This window comes from Nicotiana tabacum, chromosome 23 (genome assembly GCF_000715075.1).
Source record: "Nicotiana tabacum cultivar K326 chromosome 23, ASM71507v2, whole genome shotgun sequence".
In the NCBI taxonomy this organism is placed as follows: domain Eukaryota; kingdom Viridiplantae; phylum Streptophyta; class Magnoliopsida; order Solanales; family Solanaceae; genus Nicotiana; species Nicotiana tabacum.
In genome coordinates, this window is record NC_134102.1 from 112,989,252 (window position 1) to 112,998,834 (window position 9,583).

General features: G+C 38.9%; 1 non-coding gene across 1 annotated transcript; it reads right to left on the bottom strand.

Moving 5' to 3' along the window:
• Positions 1-523: 523 nt before the first annotated feature.
• LOC142177862 (small nucleolar RNA Z279/snoR105/snoR108) lies at positions 524-629 on the bottom strand. Its single transcript, XR_012706407.1, has one exon. It is a non-coding gene; the product is annotated as a small nucleolar RNA Z279/snoR105/snoR108 (small nucleolar RNA).
• Between the last annotated feature and the right edge of the window lie 8,954 nt (positions 630-9,583).

A 9,583-nucleotide genomic window follows, 5' to 3' on the forward strand; every position in this document is an offset into this window, starting at 1 on the left:
TTTAGATTTATCTTTTTAAATATTTAATCTTCTACTTTATTCTTGAGGCCCAACTTAGTTAATATCTTTCCACTCGTGTGATTTATATTTTCTTGTCTTTGTTTAGTTTATTTTATGCTATAGAATAGTTGATAGATACTCTCATATTTCATGTTTTCTTATTCCAACACTCTTTAAATAGTAAAAATATTTAGAGAATTTTGCTAAGTCCTATCCAAAAAAAAACTAACATGAAAGAGACAGTTTCAAAAAGTCTAATTTTAGTTAGGTATAATAAAATAACATACAAATTCTAAAAAATATAATTTTAATTATGTATAAGATACATAATTTAACACCCCTAGATAAGTATTGATTAAGATGTCAAATTTAAAGTGTACCCTATAGTTAAACTGGAAAGAAAAAGAAAAGGTAACAAATGTACATTTTGAAAACAAAATTAACAATATAATACCAACTAACACATAAATAAGTTTTTTGGGGTGGAGGAGGGAGGGAGGGGGCAATATTTTGTTGAAGAATAGGGATCAGATAGGTAAAAGAGAGTGCCTATGGTTTGTCGTAACCAGGCTGGGCTGGACACCCATCTCGCATATTTAAATGCGAGTTTTGACCACTCATCATATCCCATTAAAACTTGCCTGAAGGATCATAATTTTCAAAGCCTCTAACCTCACTCCTTTATGCTAACCACATCACCTACAGTTTTGTCTGTTTATCGATGTGGGACACATTATGATTAATTAAACTTATATACAGTACGAGAAGAGATATTCTATAATGGGAACCAAAACTTAAAAGTCAAATTATATAAATACCCCTCTTATATTTTTTGCTAAATACCCTAATACTGTATATTAAAAATAATATTTAAATAAAAGAAAAAAATGATTTGATTTAAATGACTTTTCTAAAAAGTTGTGTTTGTTCTCATTAACAACTAAAGGTTTTTTCCAATTAGTTTTAACCGGTGGCTTGGAAAAACCTTACTCAACCGTTGCCTTGAAGGAAAAAAGAAATTTTGTCGTGTCTCTTGCTGTTAAAGTGTAAAATGAAATAACAGAATTATTAGGCTTTTAACCAAATACATATTTCTGTCACCTTTGCTAATTCACCGTTCTTCTTAAATTACTTGACGAGTTTTTCCATCTTTTCTATGCGTCGAGTTTCTATTCTAGAAGAAATCAAAGTGTGGGTAAACATTATATTCAACCATTCTTACACACATTTCTCTTGCATGATTTACTCCGTTGAAGGAGGAGAGGGCCAGCGTTGAAGGGAGCGGGTTCAATTATATCCGCTTCGCTATAAGAATAATCATGAGACAAATATTGCTAATGAATCTGCTTGATAAATGCGAAAATCGTGGAATAATGATCGAGTGGATTCAAACATCCTGTGAAGTTATTGCGAGAGCCTATGTCTGCTCAAGTTTTCTCCATTTTTTACAAAATTATCCCGAGATATACTGCCTTATGCTTTCTCAAAGATTTCCCTATCGATTCCATATAAACCTGGCTTGACACTTCTCCCATATACTTCATGAGTAGTTAGTTCATCATGTTTCTTTTCTGGACTTATGTAATAGTTTATGAGTTTTTTAATGTTTACTATTAAATGTAGAAGCGTCCTATTGATTTTTTGTTGTTGAGCAAATAAAAACAATAAGCCCATTGCACGTATGTGGTTTACTAGATAAATCATTAATAACTTATATACTTTCAAAGAAATTTGTGATTTTTTGGCAAAATATTGTTGACTTACATTTATTATTTTAGGATAGTTTAACTTAGTTTATATTTAAATTTCTTATATATGTTATATTATAATTATAAGACTATTGTATAACTTTTTTTTTCCTATTACACTTTGTTAGTTTTATTTACTTCCTAGCTCTCTTTTCTTTTTGCTTAAAGTTAGCTTAATATTTATGTTACAAATTTGCTTTTGTTTGTCCTGCAAAAGAGATTATTCGGTATTTTTTAAGTATGTTAAAGTTTAAAATATTTGAAGTTAACAAATTAGAGCAAAAATTTCAAAGTAAAATTTATCAAAATGTACAATTCTTTGTTAACGTTTAAATTTGTTACATTATTTGTGCGGTTATAATTTATACAATTAAAAATTTTAATTTTTAATGTACTTTTCGATTTAAGTGTTGAAACTTGAAATTTATTGTTCGTATTATTTTAATGATATCATGCATTAATGTTTTTTTGTCCAACTACTTAAAAAAGAGACAAAAAAGCCTAAAATAATCCATGGTATCGCCTTAACTATAGTTGTACCATGTAATTTTTGAATCTCCTTATGAAAAATCTTAGTCCGCCAAGAGATGTAATACTTCACATCATTTGTTGGTTTGAAGAACTGCTACATCTTAAGTTGCAAATCTAAAACCAATTTGAACTCCTTGCTATTTCCATAACAAACATTACTACTATTGTTTGCATGTGCGCCTCTCCATAAATAATGGGAGACCTCCATGCTCCATATATAGAGGTGAGTTTATAGTGTTGATAAAATAATATATGGAGTAATTACAAAAATTAAAAGTGTACTTTCTAATTGTTTAAGTTTGTACATGAGATATTATTACAATTCAACATGACAAGTGATTTTGGATTCAAATTTCATTGCTATCATCTTGGTCAACACCTATTTAATAAAATAAAATAAAAACCACCCTCATTTATGACCCGCCCCACCTCGCTTTGAATTAACAAAAAAATTTAATTTGGCTTTCGCCTCTCTTTACTTCGACAAAACAAGTCACTTTACGATGATTCATATAAGTTATACGCGCGCAAAAACTTATATTTTATTCTTTTATGTATTATTATTTATCAAAAACTTATTTTAATAATATTGATATTATTTAACAAAAGTATATATTACTTGACTTGGCATATACGTGCAACGCACGTGCCGAGAAACTAGTATACTTACAATATATAAAGAAGCATCTTTTTCATATCTGATACGTTGTTTAAGATCTATTCATTTATAGTGTAGAATAATATCAATTCATTTTACAAAGGGTGATTTTCAGCCCTTTTGTTTCTTTGCCCTTTTGCAAAGGAAATGAATTCTATGAGCGGTTATAGTTTGAATAGAAGAAAATAATCTTAGAAAGATATTATGTTTTTATTCTATGATTCCTTGTGTTATATTTTACCGGTCTTTCCTTGAAAAGACTATTTATCTAAAAGAACATTTATAATGATCTAAACACCAATGTCCCCCTTATATAGCCCTTTTTGTTGATTTCGGCACTCTTATTGCATAGGTTAAATGACCCGTCAGTATTTCAGGTTCCATCTTCACATCTTTAGCATTTCCGTTGTCACTCATTTATTCACGTACGCAATTTCAATGCAGCAGTAACATTTGCTCATATAAGACATGAAGATATCGAAAAGACATTAAACTAGAATTCACGCTTTGTGGTATAGTTTATCATCTCTGAAACTTTGCCTATATCAGAAGTGTTTCAATTACATTATTGTTTACCCTTAAAATTGGATAACAATTGAACTTATAATGTGGTTCTAAGGACACGTAATTTCACTCAATACCAATTAATAAATATGAAGATTAATAACATAAATGAACTATAAAGTAAAGCGAACCAGTGTTGAAACGGGATTCAACCCTCGAGTTATGGTCCCCTCGAACTGATTAATACCAAAACAGTTAAAAATAAAGCAAGCTGATGAACAAGAAAGTATAAGCTAAAGAGAAAGTGTTATATTGGCTTTTTTATGCGAGAACAATGTGTCCTTACAAATGGTTAATACTCTCCTTTATATAGTAGAGGAATTTTACTTATGGTATAACTCTAATTACAGAAAAAAAATCCCATGATTAGCTAATTAACCGTTCCTAATTTGATCTGTTCCGAGATTTCCGCCATGATCTTCGACCAGTCACGGATATTTCGCCTTTCCGTTATTATGTTATCTTCGATCTTGCTCGATGCCTGCCTTATTCGGTCTCGATCGCTGCTGGCCTTGATCTCGACAGGTACCTTGAATCCCGAACTTGGTACTTTGTCCTCGTACCTTGATCTGATCCACTATGGGGCTGACCGTCGATGCAGCTCCCTCGTCCCGGTCAGATAGAAAAATTGGGTGGGCTCGGTTTTAATCGTATACAGATAGTCCCCTCATTTTTTAGAGTGTAATGACAAGAAACGAATTGAGTCTTTGATTTTTACCTCAGCCTGCCATGATGTCACTGTCGTGACGTAAGCGACGGAAGTGACCGAAACGTCCCGTCGGTACAGCTCCCCAAGTCATTAATGAGTGTCAGTTGGTGGTCGGTCACTAGTGCCTTTGAATCGTCGCCGTGAATCCAATAAATAGACCCCTTCCTCATTGATTCAAACATTACTTTCACTTCCTTCTAATCTCCAAAACTTTTACATCTCTTAAGTTCTTCCCTTTTACAAATCTTTAGGTTTTGCTGTTAATTCTTTCTCAAACGCTAAGTCCTATTATCTTCCTCTCCTTTAAACTTACACAAAATGGCAAAAACATCAAAAATGGTACCACAAAAAGAACCTGCTTCATCTTCCCAACCGGCCAACGGGAAAACGTCGGTGGAACCCCGTCTTGAGGAATGCATTCTTGGGGGGTGCGCACTAAACTCCGATTTCAAGATAGATAAAGCCTCGTCAATTCCTGATCGATGCGAGCCAGTGTCAAGGTATATATGCTCGATAACTGAGGGATACCTTAAGCAGGTAAAGAAAGACTGCAACTGGGAGGGCAAAGAGGTGGTGATCCCGACCCCCGAAGAAGACATCACCACCCATGTGGAAGGTTTTCTAAGTGTTTACACTTACCCTTTCACACTGGGCCCCCTCAACCCTGTCATCGTTAATTTTTGCCATCAATATCGAATTACCCTAGGCCAAATCCATCCTTCCTTTTGGCGAATTGTTATTCTGCTCCGATTCTTCGTGAGCAAAATCGAGGGGCTCCCTTTCACCCTCTATCACCTTATTATATTGTATAGCCCCCGCCTCTATCGAGGCAGGTTAATAAAACTCCATGTCGGGCGACCAAAGTGTTGTTATCGAGCATAGACAAGGACAAGGATCGAGGCTAGATGGGCTAGTTCGTTCGAGTGAGGACTTCTGACCTAGTCCCAGCCGAGAAGATTCCATTTCCGAAGAAATGGAACATGAATCGTAAGTACTGTCTCACTGTTAGCTTCCATGTATTATTGTTCCTTTGTCTTTTCTCATCGATGTCTTTTTCCATGATGTAGCGGTCACTTGAATGCCCCATGTGATTCCCGACCTCAAGAGTTGGGTTCGGAACCTGGCCTTGACCTCTACATACGCCGAGTGCTCATGGCGCTATTTATCAAAGGGCCGATGGGAGGCCAAGACTCATGGTAAGCCCATTTTTTTTGTATATTTGATGATTCGATTAAGATGCATTTATTCTACTTATTCAATTTTCTCGTGTACAGGCCTGGGCAAGGATGCGGTCATGAGGCCCCTATCTGGTGAGGAGGAGACTTCGATCCTGACATCGAAACCGGCTAAGGAAAAAAAGAGGAAAAAGACCTCAACCTCCGAGGATCCAGAACCTAAGAAGAAGAAGGCTCGTAAGCCAAAGAAAAACGTCATCCTTCTGACCGAAGACTCTGTCCGGCGTCTAAGGGAGAAAGACGAAGAAGAGGAAGAAGACGACTCCGGGCTGGTGGCCCGAGTGGAAATGAGCACCGAGGCCCCAAAGGCCACTGAATCGGTGAAGGCTGCAGAGACTCCATCTCGAGATGAGGGGGTCTCGGGAAGAGACTTGGGCGAAGTCCCCGAGTTATCGAGGATTGAAGATGCCTCCCACCATAATAAGCCAACGGTGGGTACGGCTGTAGGGACTGGTCTCGAGGCCCCTCGAGATGGAGAGAACGCACCAAGTGATCTACTTGGGGCAATAGAAATTGGAGGCTCCCCGCTGCTCCCCTCGTTTTCTGAGGGGATGATTCAAGAGGCTCGGGCCTTGAAGACCCCCTCCATCGAAGGAGCCCAAGGAAGGGAGGACCCCATCCGTGATTACTTTACGGGGGTCGAAGATGCTATCGGCCTGAATGACTTGGAGGTCTCGAGGAAGGACTCGGGCAAGACATCGAGCCTTTTCAACGAAGCGCAACAAGCTCTGAATCGGGTAAGCCTTAACTCCCTTTGTTGGTATTACCCTTGTGTTCATTTTTCTTTTCGTGTCTAACTTCTTTTTCTCTTTCTGCGTAGGCCTCAGCACTTCATTGGGAAGCATTTTTTCGGTCTCAAGCTGAGCTGAGTCGGTACGAGGCCGACATTCAAAAGCTTACCGAGGAGAGGAATGCCCTCAACCTTCTCGGTGGGCAAAAAGAAAAAAAGATCAAGGACCTCCAAGCCGAGTTGGCCACAGCTCACAAAGATCAGACCGACCTAATCGAGCAGGTAATGAAAATCTTAAAATCTCAAGAGCTCGATTCGGGAACAGTGGCTAATATTTCAATATCACAGCTACAGCAGAAGGTCGAGAGGATCGAGTAATTTCGCGAGGATGTCGACATGATGAAGGCGAAGACCTTGGGGTGGAAAGAAAGTATGGACCGCTTTGCTGCTGAAAAAGAGGCTGCTCGAGCCCAATTGTCGTCGGTCGAAAGTCAGCTCCGAGGCATGAAGGAGAAGAGCTCAGCTCAGGCAAAAAAAAATAGAGGATCTCGAGGCTCGGTTGGCTTCCGAACTTGCAAAGGCTAACTCTTAAGCCGAAAAGGCAAAGGCCGAGGTAGAGGCGATCGTGGCCGTATACCGGGGCGATGCTGAAGCCGCTCAAGTCCAAGCGAGAGAGGCAGCCGAGACCGCTCAAACTCGAGCACATTGGATTGCTGAACTCGCCAAATGCCAATATCGGAGGGAAACCCTCGAGGAGATCCACGCTCGAGGTTTTGATCTTACCGATGAGATAATAAAGGCTAGAGAGCATGAAGCCGATGCTAGAGCGTTGGCCTCTTCCGATGATGATAATGATGATGGCAGCAAGAGCGGGTCCGAGAATGGGGAGGACCTCGATGGAGAAGAAGATGCCCCTGAGGAAAATTAGGAATCTTAGGTTTTTTCTTTTTTGATATTTTGTGCGGGACCCTGATCGGTCCTTGTAAATATCTTCGTATATATATATAAAAGATTTTTTTCTTTTTGACTTGTCTTTATTCTATTTCCTACCCCCGTGAAAATTCTATTTCATTCATGCCTCTATGCCTTATGGAGATTTTGCTCATAAGTTTGAGACTATAGGCAACTAGACCGAAGCCGGACTAGTGTAGTCTTAATCAAGTGAGTACTTGCTCGAACTCGGAGTAGAGTGACCCTTAGGTTTTAATTGAGTGAGGATGATTTCTCGAACTTAGAAATAAAATGGCCCTTTAGGCTATTGAATTAGGCCGATACAACCATAGTAAAAAGAATGGCTTTCTCCCCCCTTTCGGCTTGTAAAGTTTATTGTTTAATCATATAAAATCTGTTGTACCTTAGCATGAAATGATAGATCGAACGATTCCGTACCCATTTAGGGTTTTCAAGGGTAGATATTATCGAGACCCTTTGTTTCGTAATGCCTTAGCATAAAATAAAGAATTTGTTTGAGAGTTTGAATGATTTTGTACCCATTAGGATTATCGAGGGTCGATATTATCGAGACCCTTAGTAATTTAGCCGAGGGTAGCCTTTTTAACCGGTTTATGAAAATATTCGAAGGCCTGTTTTATAACGAAAATCGGACATCTCCGAACCGTGTTAATTTGGCCGTAGCCTTTAGCTTGTTCGAAGTATCAGTCCCCGAGTGGGGTGGCCGTGGCCTATAAAATCGAGGGTTGCCTTTTTAAGGTCTTACGATCTTGAGATTTTAGTAATTCGATCATGTCAATTTTTTGGATGGTAGTCCCCGAGAGCGGGGTCAATTGTTTGAACTTTAGTTGAGACCGGCCCTTAAGCCAGTTTTCACAATAGATCACAAGCACGACATTGTAAAGTAAAAATTTCTCTAAGGAATGAAATATCTGGCAAGGAAAAATACTTTTTTTCAATAGATTAACATGCGTAAATATTTTCCATTAGGGCTCGAGTAATCTACATGGGCAAGGTTCGTTCGACCGTTTGACCCTTACAAAATTTACCTATCGAGACCCTGTCGGCACGAAGTATTTTTCTTGTAACTATCCGAGGGTGATGCCCCCCAGTATTCGAGGTTGATTATAAAAGAGCCTCGAATACTGTTGAATTGCTCTAAGTTTAGCACGAACAATGTTTGCCTCGTTAAAAACCTCGCCGGAAAAACCCATTTGGGACAAAAACGGGTCTAAGGGAAAAAGAGTGCAACGTGTACTTTCAGACCTAAGGACTTTGTGTTTGAAGAATCCTTTGATGTCTTCGATTAAACACCTGCAAATGGTTAGTATAAAATATAAATGAAAGTGGAGAAGGTCGTACCTTAGCAGTAATATCGTTTGAGTAGTGATATGTTCCAATTGTTTGGTAATTGTTCGTCGCTCATCGTGCTAAGTTTGTAGGATCCCTTTCCGATGATATCCAGGACCTGATACGGTTCCTCCCAGTTCGGGCCAAGTTTTTCTTCGTTTGGGTCTCGAGTATTGAGGGTGACCTTCCTCAGAACCAAGTCCCTGATTTTAAAGTGTCAAAGATTGGCTCTTCGATTGTAGTACCTTTCGATCCGTTGTTTCTGTGCGGCCATTCGAACGAGGGCGGCTTCCCATTTTTTATCTAGCAATTCAAGGCTTGTATTCATAGCCTCGTGATTTGACTCTTCCGTTGCATATAACCTGACGCTGGGTTCCCTGACTTCAACCGGGATCAGAGCTTTGGCGCCATATACTAAAGAGAATGGTGTTGCCCCCTTACTGGATTTTGGTGTTGTTCGATACGCCCAATGGACTTCGGGCAATATTTCTCTCTATTTTCCCTTAGCATCGTTCAATCTTTTCTATAGATTTTGAATGATGGTCTTGTTTGTCGATTCGGCCTGTCCGTTCCCACTATGATGATATGGCGTTGACAGGATCCTTTTTATTTTGTGATCTTCGAGAAACTTTGTTACTTTGCTGCCGACGAATTGCTTTCCATTATCGCATACGATCTCGGCAAGTATCCTGAATCAGCATATAATGTGGTCCCAGATGAAGTCTACGACTTCTTTCTCTCTAATTTTCTCAAAAGCCTATGCTTCAACCCACTTAGAGAAATAGTCAGTCATAAACAAAATAAATTTAGCTTTACCTGGGGCCGATGGTAGAGGGCCGACGATATCCATTCCCCATTTCATGAATGGCCATGGGGATAAGACTGAGTGGAGTTGCTCTCCGGGTTGGTGAATCATCGGCGCATACCTTTGACATTTGTCGCACTTTCGAACAAACTCTTTTGTATCCTTTTCCATATCGGCTCAATAGTATCCTGCTCTGATGACCTTGTGAACCAATGATTCGGCACTAGAATGATTTCTGCAGGTGCCCTCGTGGATTTCTCGCAGGACGTAGTCAGTATCTCCTGGTCCCAAACATATTGCCA